General features: G+C 40.2%; 2 pseudogenes; one reads left to right on the top strand and one right to left on the bottom strand.

The window, feature by feature from the left end:
• Window positions 1–218: 218 nt before the first annotated feature.
• Window positions 219–9538, bottom strand: LOC107512184 (annotated as a pseudogene).
• Window positions 9539–11018: 1480 nt separating this feature from the next.
• On the top strand, window positions 11019–11137 carry LOC118612188 (annotated as a pseudogene).
• Window positions 11138–12617: the final 1480 nt, after the last annotated feature.

Below are 12617 nucleotides of genomic sequence, written 5' to 3'. Positions count from 1 at the left end.
GTTCTTGGTCCTGATTTAACTCTAGCTATTCAATAACTTTAAGGGAAGGGGTCAAAGATAACTTAATGTTTACAATGTATGCACAGTTAGCACTATTACAAGGGTCAGAATACCAAAAAGCTGGAAAACGCTGATTTATTATATGTTTTTAAATTCCTTTCACCAAATAGTCAAATATTTATTTAGTACTTTCTTTCTTTAAAAAATTTTTAGAAACTTTATTTTCCATCGACCTTATTACCATTTTGTTTAAGAATATGTGGAAGACCTGCTGAAGACCACTCGGTGGTTGTTCCTACCCAGTCACTGGCCTGAGCGGTGGGGGCTGCAGACCAGTCTTCAGGGGGAAACTGTTGCATAGGCTCAGAGGGGCACCTGCGTGCCTTCGGGCCAGTCTGCGACTTCAGGCCGAGTGGCAGTGAACTCATTCCTCCTTGGCCACAGCCTTTTCAGCAGCAGCCTGCTCCTTCTCAATCTCTTCGGGGTCTCTGCAGAAGCAGAGATCAGGCATGACCTCCTACAGGTGTTCACGGGAGATGGCATCATGCATGTGCAGAACTTCCCAGGCCAGCATCCCCACATTAGCCCCACTGAATGGGTTCTCTTGTCGTTGCAAGGGATGGCAATGTCCACATAGCACAGAGGAGAGTCTGTGTTACACAGGGCGATGGTGGGAGGGTTAATATAAGATGCCTCTGTGAGAGGCTGGCAGTTGGCCCTGGGATCAGTAACCACCAGAAGTCTCAGCTCCCGGAAGGCTGCCTGCATCTCGTTAGTGAAGGGTCCCTGGAGTGAAGCAGCCAGCAATAGAAGTGGCTCCAGTGGCAGCAGCAAACTTCAGCACAGCTCGCTGGCCAGTATTCCTGGATGATATGACACTGACATCAGCTGGGTTTTCAATGGCAACAACGGCATGAGCTGCCTGCAGGTTCTCTTCAAATTTATGATGTAGATGCCATCACTTTTCCTTTTGTCGATGTACTGTTCCATTTGGAAGTCAAGGTTGGTGTGACCTAAGTGGGTTCCTGCTGCAAGAAATTTGCAGACATCGTCCTCCTTCATTTGCAGGACATCAAGAACTCTGGACAGTTTCCCTTTAAGTTACGCGGGAACCAAGAACAATGCTGCATAGACCCTTTTCTGGATAGCATGGAAACACTTTAGTGCTTTCTAATACGGGGCTTTAAGGCCCTGTATAGACCTCTGATGTTCACTAGGTTGCAACCGATTTTGGATTCATTGCTCAAATATCCAAGCTGACCATGAATGGTCAAGGACTTAAGATGCCTTACTTAGAATTCACATAGATGTCACATCCATTTTGAAAAATCTCTCTAATTTGTTCTGTAATTTTAAAAATGTAGAAGATAAAGAAGGAGGAGAAAGAAGAAGAAATGGAGGAGAGGAAGAAGGAAGGAAGGAAAGGAGGAAAGAAGGAAGAAAGGAAGAAAAAGACCAAAAGATTGTTGTGTGCCCACATTGCTAAACAGGTAGCAGTAGGGGGAAATAGGTTGCTCCTTTCTCTTCCCTTTTTTCTGAAAACAAGATTATGAGTGGAAATTATAAGAAAAATAAGTTGAATAACAGTCTGCTTTCTCCGGTTCTATCAAAGATAAGGGTCTTTGCAGTAACCAAATGACAAGATTCAATAAGGCATTTGATGCAACTTTTTTTTTCCTGAGAGGCTACTATAAATCCTTCGTATTGACTAACGTTTCTCTGTCTCCTTAAGCAGTCCTTTCATATCACCGCCATCCTTATTTCCTTCCTCAGGGTTCTACCCTAACAACCTCCCTTCTTAAAACATATCTGTGTTTTATTCCAAAAGATTTTGACTGGTAAAATTACATTTCAAAACAGTCAAAGTCATGTTCCCATGTCTAAAAAGCTCAAATCCCAGGAAACTGTTCATGTCTTTAAACAGTCAGGTTCTGCTGAGTACAGTTCACTAAGAAGACATCACTATGGAAACCACAAGTTGTTGCGGGAGGCAGTGCCAGTGATTCAGCAGGTGGTACTTCCCTTAAAGTCATTCACACCCAGTGCCCTGACAAGAGGTCGGGCAAACACCACACTATGGTTGTTTCATATATTTGATGGTACATACACTGATGTTCACTGGGCCAAGGTGCAACCAGATTTTAAATCAGCCAAAACATGAGCAAAAAAAACAGCAAAAGAGAAAGACCAGAGTCAAGTGATGAAAAAGAAAGAAAAATAAAGTTAGGTAAACTTCCATTCATTCTACTTAACTTCGAAAATCATTTGAAAGCTGGCCTCCGTGACTGGAATCAATTACTCAGGGAGAGGATTTAAAGGAAGGCGGCTCTTTCCTGTTATAGTCTCATTCTTATTGCCCGTAAGGATAAGATATTGCTAGATAATGAGTTTCCTACTTGGAATTTTTTTCTTAATGAATTATCAACTGCTTCAAATTTTCAGTTTTGAATTTTGATTAAAAAAAATAAGGATAATTGTTATTTCTATAGTGGCTTGGCTAAATTTAACTAAAGAAAACAGGGGTTCTCAACAATGGCACTCTTGATATTTTGTACAAGATAATTCTTTGCTGTGGGGGCATGTTTAACAGCATCCTTCCCTGGCTTCTACCCACTAGATGACACTAACAAGCCTCTACCTAACATGGTCATAACAATAAAAAATGTCTCCAGACATCAGTCAAATGTCCCCAAGGAGATAAAACTGCCCACAGAACTAAAGGTAAAAGATCCAGCTCCCAGGTAACTGGGAGCTTGAATCCAGACCGTTTTAAACATTTTTAAGGAAAAAAAGTAAGGCTTTTCAAAAATTAAACTCAAGTTCAATGTGAGAGGAATAAGACTCATTTCAAAAGTGATTTCTCTTCTTGTTTGCAATATTTGTACCAAGTGTTCCTTTTCTTTTTTAACCATCATTTTATACTTTTTTAAAATGCTAGAAGACTCTACCAAAAAACTATTAGAACTAACAAATAAATTTGCTAAAGTTGCAGGATAAAAAAATCAATATATAAAAATTAGTTGTGTTGTTATACATGAATAACAAATGATCTGAAAAAAAAATTGAGGAAACAATCCCATTTACAATTACATCAAAAGAATAAAATACCTAGGAATAAATTTAACTAAGGAGATGGAAGACCTGTGCTCTGAGAACTGAAAGACATTAATGAAAGAAATTGAAGAAGACATAAATAAATGAAAATCGCTTCACGTTCATGAATTGGAAGAATACCGTTAAATTGTCCATACCACCCGAACCAATCTACAGACTCAATGTAATCCCTATAAAAATTCAAAAGACATTTTTCACAGAACTAGAATAGACAATCCTAAAATTTGTATGGAACCATAAAAGACTCTGAATAGCCAACACAACCTTGAGAAAGAAGAACAAAGCTGGAGGTATTACATTCCCTGATTTCAAACCACATTACAAAGCTATAGTAATCAAAACTAATGTTATTGACACAAAAACATACACATAGAGCAATGAAACAGAATAGTGAGCCCAGAAATACCCACACATTATCGAGCAATTAATCTATGACAAAGGAGATAAGAATATACAATAGGGAAAGCATAGTCTCTTCAAAAAATGGTACTGGGAAAAATGCATGATCATATGCAAAAGAATGAACCTTGATCACTATTTTATACCACACACAAAAGTAACTCAAAACTAGAATGTAAGAGCCGAAACCATAAAAATCCTAGAAGAAAACAGGAAGTAAACTCTTTGGCATCAGTCTTGTATATGTCTTCTCAGGCAAAGGCAACAAAAGCAAAAATAAACAAATTAACTGCATCAAACTAAAAAACTTTGCACAGCAAAGAAACCCATCAAGACAAAAGGCAAGATATTGAATGGAAGAAAATATTTGCAAATGATACACCCTATAAGGGGTTAATATCTAAAATATACAAGGAATTCATACAACTTAACATCAAAAAAAAAATTAAAAAATGGGCACAGGGCCTGAGTAGACATTTCTCCAAAGAAGACATACAGATTGCCAACAGATACATGAAACATCAACATCATTAATCACCAGGAAAATGCAAATCAAATTTGTACAAATTTCCAGTTATAAAAATAGTCACAGAGATGTAAAGTACAGCGCAGGGACTATAAACCGATAATAATGTTTTAATAACTATGTATGGTGTCAGATGGGTACTAGACTTATTGGGGTAATTACTTTGTCATATATATAAATGTCTAATTACTGTATTATATAACTGAAATTAATAATATTGTATGTCGACTATAATTGAAAAATAAACATTTTTAAAAACCACAGTGAGGTATCACCTCAAACCTATCAGAATGGCTATTATTGAAAAGACAACAAATAACAAGTATTGGCGAAGATGTGGAGAAAAGGAAAAACTTGTGTACTGTTGGTAGGATTGAAAATTGGTGCAGCTACTATGGAAAACAATATGGAGATTCTTCGAAAAATTAAAAACAGAACTACTGGACAACCTAGCAATTCCACTTCTGGGTATTTATCCAAATAAAATGAAAGCACCAATTTGAAAAGATACATGTATCCCTACATTCATTGCATCATTGTTTACAATAGCCAAGATATGGAAGCAGTCTAGGTGTCCACTGATAAATGAATGGATAAAGATGTGGTACATGTATACAATGAAATATTACTCAGTCATAAAAAAGACTTAAAGTTTGGCATTTGCAACATGATTATGTGAAGTGAAATAGGTCAGAGAAAGACAAATACTATATAATTTTACTAATATATGGAACCTATAAAACAAACGAACAAAAAAATTTTTAGATATAGAGAACAAATGGATGGTTACCAGAGGGGAAGCAGGGGCAGTTGGACAGAAAAGGGGAAGGGGATTAAGAAGTACAAACTTCCAGCTATAAAATAAGTCACAGGGATATAACATACAGTGTCGAGAACAGAGTCAATAATATCACATGTACAGTGACAGATGGTTACTAGATTTATTGTGACCACTGTGTAGGGTATATAAATATTGAATTACTATGTTGTACACCTGAAACTAATATAATATTGTGTGTCAACTATAATTAAAAATAAAAATTTTTAAATGATAAAACCAGTTTTGGCAAGGACATGGGGGAATATGCACTTTCATTTCTGATCAGGGCTGTAAATTCAGACTAATTTTCTAGGTGGCAATTTGGCAATGTGTGTTGAAAGCTTTAAAATTTCCTTTAACTCTTTGCTCAGCAATCTTCCAAGATTTTTATCTGAAGGAAATGTTTAGACAAGTATAAAAAGATATGTACAAGATCTTAATTGTAACATTAAAAATATAGCCCAAATTGTAAGTAGTATCAATATCCAAGTGGTTGTTTATAATATACTTCCTAAATGTTAAGATATTCTAATCTTTCCAATTTAAATGCATGCTGCAGTTGATATTAAGACTACCTACAGTTGTCAGGTAGACTAGTAAGTTTAAAAAAAACAAACAAAACACAATGAGATATCACCTCACACTTTTTAGTTTTTAGGATGGCTATTATTAAAAAACAAAACAAAACAGGACAAGAAATAACAAGTGTTAGTGAAGATGTGAAGAAAAAGGAACCCTTGTACACTGTTGGTAGGTATGTATACTGGTGCAGCCATTTTGGAAAATTTTTGGAGTTTCCTCAAAAAATTAAAAATAGAACTACCATACTGCCCAGCCATTGCACTTCTGTGTATATATCCAAAGGCATTGAAATCAGGATCTTGAAGAGATATCTGCACACCTATGTTCAGTACAGCACTATTCATAATAGCCAAGATGTAGAAGCAACCTTATTGTCCATCCACAGATGAAAAGATAGAAAAATGTTATGCGTATGTATGTGCTATACATATATCAATGGAATATTATTCAGCCATAAGAAAGAAAGAACCCTTACCATTTGCAACAACATGGATTGACCTAGAGGACAGGTTGTGTGCCTATCAATAACCAATGCTGTGGCTGGACCAGCCCTTGTGGGTCAGCGTGGCCAAAACATACAAACTAGATAAACAACATCATGGGGATTACTGCACAGCATGGTGACTATAGTTAATAATATTGTATTGTATCCTTGAAAAGTTATGAGAGAAAATCTCAAAACTCATTACAAGAAAAATACTGTAATTATGTATGATGATGGGTGTTAACTAGACCTGGAGTGGTGATCATTTCGCAATATACAGATATTGAATCATCATGTTGTACTCCTGAAACTAATGTTATATGTTAATTATAACTCTGAAAAAAAGTTTATCCTGTACATTCATTTTATCAACACCTTCCTTTGATTTCAAGTTGCGAACTCAGTCATCAGGCATGAGAGCAAAGTCAGTGACCATTCACCTTTCATTGGTCCCCTTCTATGCTCCTATCAAGTAAAAATGAAAAAGGATGATGGCAACTATCTAAACTTTCAAAAGTGGTCAGATGTTTTGTCAGATGGTTTGTGAAGAAGCCAAAACCTTGTAATAATGGTTTTTCCACCATCGAATCACCTCGCCCATTCCCTTTAATAAATCTGTGGTCCTCTTCATGTTTTGTAAAATTAAAGAAAAAACATATCATGGCTAAAAACAAATCAAGCATAGGGGCAAACGGGGGCTTTGTTTCTGAACTGCATGATCTGATATACACACTAGCATCCTCCATCTCCTAACAATCACACTTGGGTCCTGTTTCATTTATAGCGAATCCTCTTCAACAAAACAATAAAATCAGAAGGGTATTTTGTAACATTCATTTGCCTAACTTTAAATATTTGACTACATTTTTGTGTACAGATATACTTTAAATAATTTTAATCAATTATTTCAATTAATTGATACAAATTGAGGCATAGTATAGATGACAAAGATAGCTTGGATATTTTCATAAAGGTGAATTTAACTAGTTATGATGCAGAGTTCCATGACTTGAATTTAACCAACTTTTTATCAAAAACATTTTCATATTAGCGTCATGAAAAAATTGAATCACGTTTTTATTCATGCACATGGATAATATATTTCATAACATTTCAGAATATATGTATTTTAAGAAGGCATTCTCCTTAAATATGGATATTCTGCATTCTCAGGCTTATGGAGGACAAAGGATTTAGAAGAGTTATGAAAATATATAGTAAATATTCCACCAGAAACATAAGTATGGGATTTTTTTGTTTGTTTGTTTTTGTTGTTAACAAACATTTATTGAACACCCACTACGTGCCAAGTGCTAAGTATTGAGCTTGGCTCCTTTCTCTCCCATGGTCACTTCCAATTCCATGACAGTTAATATCACTTAAGGCCAATAATAAGTTAATATCACTTAAGGCACTATCACTTAAGACCAATATTTTAAATAACATTTTGCAAATGAAATGCACTTTAACTTACATTAAATTTGGGATAAGTAAAAAATTGCTGTGCACTTATTAAATGATCTGAGATTCCCTATACAGAAATACAAATAGATGCTAAGTCATAATGACAATGGATATAAAAGCGAGTAGCTGTGGCAGCCACAGAAATGTGTCACTCAGATCTTCTTCAAGAGAACTGGCTGTGGGGAGCACAGTTGACTCAGAACCCCAGCTGCAAACACCCCACCCCCACTCACCGCCAGGCTCCCACCGAAGCTACACTTTCCTCAGCTGTTTCTAGCCAATGACTAAGCACAGCAGGGGTCTTAGCGCTGGCTCCATCCCTTTGGGATTTAGGACTTCTCTAATAAGCAACTTTGGTCAAAGGACTCCCCACTGGCTTGGCTAAAGCTTTCTTAGAATTGTACTTACTTTAGTCTCAGGCTCTTCTTACCCAATCCTCTTCCTTTTCCTCTCTCCTGTCACAGGTGTCAAGCCTACAATACAGTTGCAAGGCTCTCCCTACCTACTCCTGTTCCCTCCCCTCTATCCTTCACAGACAGTTCCTCCAATAAATCTCTTGTCTGTCTAACTCTGTTTTGGTGGCTGTTCCTCAGAGAACCTGAACACAACCAGGTGGTACTAGGAGTGGTTCAGGAAAGTAGGCAGTCAAGTTGGTGTTTGGTGATAGGCTCATTCACTGCCTGACTGATAAAATATGGCCCCATCCTGAGTGGCCTGATTGCTGAAGATTTCAGCAGTGATGACCTAGGAAACCGTCCTGGTGGAGGGAACTAGCTGTACAGGTGTGATGATTCAAGCACTTGAAAGATATGAGGGGCACAGTGTCTATAAGGACAGCAATTGCTGATTACTAAGTTGCATTGGTACCATGCAGAGGAATAATGAGAAACTGAGGGCCATTAATAATTAAAGGCCAGGTATGAGAGCCAGAGACCAAAGTCTGTGAGCGTATAAAGAAGCCCTCACCTCCTGCAGTGAAAAGTGAGGACAAAGATGAGGAGCAGACATAGGATTTCAGAGTTACAGATCAAGGGGGCAGGAATGTAACAGTGAAAAAGGAAGAATGCACCAAATTGGGGGTACTTTCTATGTCATGGGATTCAGCACCCTGGCAAGAATCGCAGGGGATGGGGCAAACTCACTGCTAGGGTGGCTCTCAGAAGCCTAGAGAAAGTGCTGGTCAACGTTGAGCAAAGCGGAACACACCTGTGTTGCCCTAGTGGCCTGTAGAGGAAGAAACAAAGAGTTGAGGGAAGACAGTGTGCTGGACAGATGTATTATGTAGGGCCAGAAGGTCATCAGGCTGTGTTCCATGAGAAAGCCTGGAAGGCTAAGGTCAATTGGATTGCGCTAGTAAGAGAAGCGCTAACATAGGAGCACTAATATCACCGAAAAACTCAGTACTGTTTCTTTCTCCTCTGAAGGCCAGAGATGATGGTGAGAGGCGGTCACAGAGCTGGCCTCTTTAAATTCAGTGGTGATCATGCCCTCACCCCCAAATACATGCCAGCAATAGAGGCCAGGTGGTTGTGCCGAACCACCAGAAGCCAGGTTGCTGTAATGATCAGCAAGGTTGGAGAAGCAGCCAAATAGCCTTAGTCCACAGGGAGCTGTGGAAGCAGTGAGAAGTATGGTGTCCTTGAGGCAAAACACATGGACATCCAATGAGGACACTCCTGACTTCTACAACCAGAAACAGGCAAGAATGGAGAATTAGGGGGCTGAGTGCAGTCACAAGAAAAAGACACACTCTCTTGCTCAGCTACCAGACCTAGGCCAATTTTCCTATGTGGAATCACTGACTCAAGAAGTGGTTCGGTCCATGGAAGGACTTTGCAAACCCACAGCAAGTAAATGCTATAATGGTTCCCCAAAAGGACCTATGGTCATTTGTTCAGGTAACTGCACTGGGGAATACCCAGATATTCCAAAGACAACTGAACTCAGGGTCTGAGCTGATATTTGATTCCCGAAGACCTGAAAAGTCACCATGACCTTGTTAAAACAACAGTTTATGGGGGTCTTTTAATAAATAGATATCTAAAGTCTAACTTACAGTAGATCTACTAGGTCTATGGACATACTCAGTTACCATTTCCTCAGTTCTCCAGTATGTAATTGGAAATGACATAGTTGGAATAACCGCCATATTGGCTCCTTGACCTGTAGGGCAGGAGCAGTGATAATGGTGAAAAACAAGTAAAAACCTTTTAAACCCCACCCCATCCCCCCAACCAATATTTTAAATCAAAAACAATATTGCATCGGGGTGGATAAGATAGGGGAAATTAGTGCCGTTAAGGACCTAAAAGATGGCAGTGGGTAGCAGTGTGGTTGTTTTCATACTTTCATTTAATTTACCCATCTTACTTCTGTACAAACTAGGTAGATTCTGGAGAATGTAACGTAGGCCACTACAAAAGGTTGAAAGTAGCAGCCCCGATCAGTTGCTGTGCTGGGCACAGTACCGTTGCTAGGCCTCGTGTACATGGTATACAGCTATTGATTTGGCAAATGTTTAGAAAAGCTGATCAGTTCACATTTACATGGGATGAACAATACTCATTTAATTGTGCCCTAGGGCTGTTAACTCTCCTGACTCTCTCATAGTCCAAAGAGATCTGGAATCACTGGACATCCCACAGAACATGACATTTATCCATTACATTGATGACATACTACTGATTTGACAAGACAAATAAGATGGCTAGTGTGCTGGAAGCCTTGGTAAGACACAGGTCAAGAGGGTGAGAAATTAATCCTGTGAAGGTTCAGCAACCTTCCTTTATCACATCAGTGAAATTTTAGAGGTCCAGTGATCGGGGCCATGCTATCTCTTCTAAAGTATAACTGCTGCATTGGAAGGAAGCGCTGTGCCTGGTAGGCCCCTTTTTCTGTAGGTGACATATTCCACACATAGGTATACCTACTGCTCTGGCTCGTATGTTGGGTAATACAAAAGGCTACCAGATCCGCACGGGGCCCAGACTGGGAAATGGCTCTGCAGCAGGGCTAGGCTGTGGTGCATGCAGCCCTGAAACTTGTGTCACAAGACCCGATGGTGCAGAAAGCATCAGAGGGGATAAAAGATGCAGTGTGGTTTACGGCAAGCCCCAGTGGGAGAATCACAACCCAAAACTTCAGGATTCCAGAGCAAGGCCATGCCATCTGCAGCAGAAAATTATGCCTTTTGAGAATTAGCTCCTATCATGCTACTGAGTTCTGGGTAGATCTGTAAATAATGTGCATGGCCATCATTTTGTGTGGAAGTGGCCTTAGATGAGATTCCTGAGCAGTGGTCAAGGCCTGTCCCTCTGGTTAGGGTATGGAAGGGAAAGGGCTAGATCAGAAAAAGTCTGGAGTAAAGGTATGTGAGTGAACATGGAGTAAAGGTATGTTAATGCCCACCAAAAAACATCCACCACAGAGGCACTGAACAACCAAGTGGACAAAATGATTCTACCAGTTGATATGAGCTAGCCTGGAAGAGGCAGAGTGGGCACATGGAAGGAAGGGCTTGTGGCACAGAGAGAGGCTAAGTCCAACAGATGAACTCCCACTTACCAAAGCTGATCTGACTGTCCAATCTATGCCCCAATATGGCACTATTCCTTTAGGAGAAAAGGCCAGTCTACGGCCATGCGACCCTGAACAAGCCCGATCCTGTCTGATCTAGGAAGCTAAGCAGGGTCAGGCCTGGTTAGTACTTGGATGGGAGACCACCTAGAAAGACCAGGTGCAGTAGGCATAACAAATAAAAAAAAAATAAGGGATTATAAACTGACAAGGTCCTTGCAATCTGTGAGGTCAACCAAGGGCTGTCTCGCCTAAAAAAAAAAAAAAAAAAAAAAGAATAGGCCAGTTGGTGTCAACTTGACTACAGTGGATCCTTTTGACCCTACAGTGGATCCAGCAATTTACCTTCACAGGAATACCTACTCTGGTCTCCTCAGCTACCAGAGCCACAAGGCTTCAGCCAGCACCACTATTTGGGTGTTACTGGAATGCCAAATTCACAAGCATGAATCCCACATTGTGTTCACCTAGGGCAAAAGTTCCCAACCCCCGGGCCATGAACTGGTACTGGGGCCTGTTAGGAACCAGGCTGCACAGCAGGAAGTGAGTGGTGGGTGAGCGAAGCTTCATCTGTTATTTGCAGCTGCTCCCCAGCACTAGGATCACAGCCTCAGCTCCACCTCAGATCAGGCATTAGATTCTCACAGCACCAGTCCCTAGGGCCAAAAGGTTGGGAACCACTTATCTAGGTGACCTATTTTATAGCAAAGGGGGTGAGAGAGTAGGCCCAATCATAGGATTTACTAGTCATATCACACACCTGCAATCTAGAAACATGCACTCATAGATCACTAAATAGCCTACTAAAGATACAATATAAACACCAGTTCAGGTGCTGTGTGCTGAAAAGATGGGGCTATCTTACAGGATGCAGTATACACATAGAATCACAAACCTTTTTATCGGTCTGAGTACCCTGAGAGAGGAGTGGCTGCAATTATCATGTCTAGTGACCCACTAGAAGCTTCTGCTTCCTATTCCTTAAACTCTGGGCTCTGCGGAGTTGGACGTATTGGTCATAAAAGGTGGCACTCTTGTTAGGAAACACAGCAGAATTTTTACTGAACTACATGCTATGACTGCCACCAAGGTACTTTGGGCCAGGAGAGCAGTCACCCTCCCGGCAGGGGTAACTGACTTCAATCTGCAGTAATGGGCGGGATGGAAGAAATATGTGCAGAACGCAGGCGATCCATTTGGTGCCCATTGGTATGTCCTTGCTCACTGCAATGTGCATGGATTTGTGTAGCCACTGCAGCCTGGAAAGGGTATGATTACCCAAGGTTCAGATACCCAGGAATGAAGGTTTGGGTCATATCACTAGGTAAGCCACCAAGGCCTGCTAAGGTGATGGAATGATGGAAAGCAGAGAGGATGAGTACTAGTTTTGGCTCTTCGGCAACAGTGCTCATCTGACCAAACTCCCTCTTCCAAGAGAGGTAGATGGAAATCATAGAAGAGTTGCTCCCCAAACCTACAAGCTCCCAAACCTGCAAGAAGTGGGTCTGTGTGGTACAAGAGGTGCAGCCATAGAAATGCTCTGCTCAGAATCCCCTCCGGAGAACTGGCTGCAGGAAGCACAGCTGACCAAGTCCTAGTTGCCACCCCTCTGGATTCACCACTATTCACTGCAAGGCCATGCTTCCCCTAGG

Source organism: Rousettus aegyptiacus, unplaced genomic scaffold, assembly GCF_014176215.1.
Source record: "Rousettus aegyptiacus isolate mRouAeg1 unplaced genomic scaffold, mRouAeg1.p scaffold_m13_p_15, whole genome shotgun sequence".
Classification (NCBI taxonomy): Eukaryota; Metazoa; Chordata; class Mammalia; order Chiroptera; family Pteropodidae; genus Rousettus; species Rousettus aegyptiacus.
This window is presented reverse-complemented; position numbering and strand designations above follow the sequence as displayed.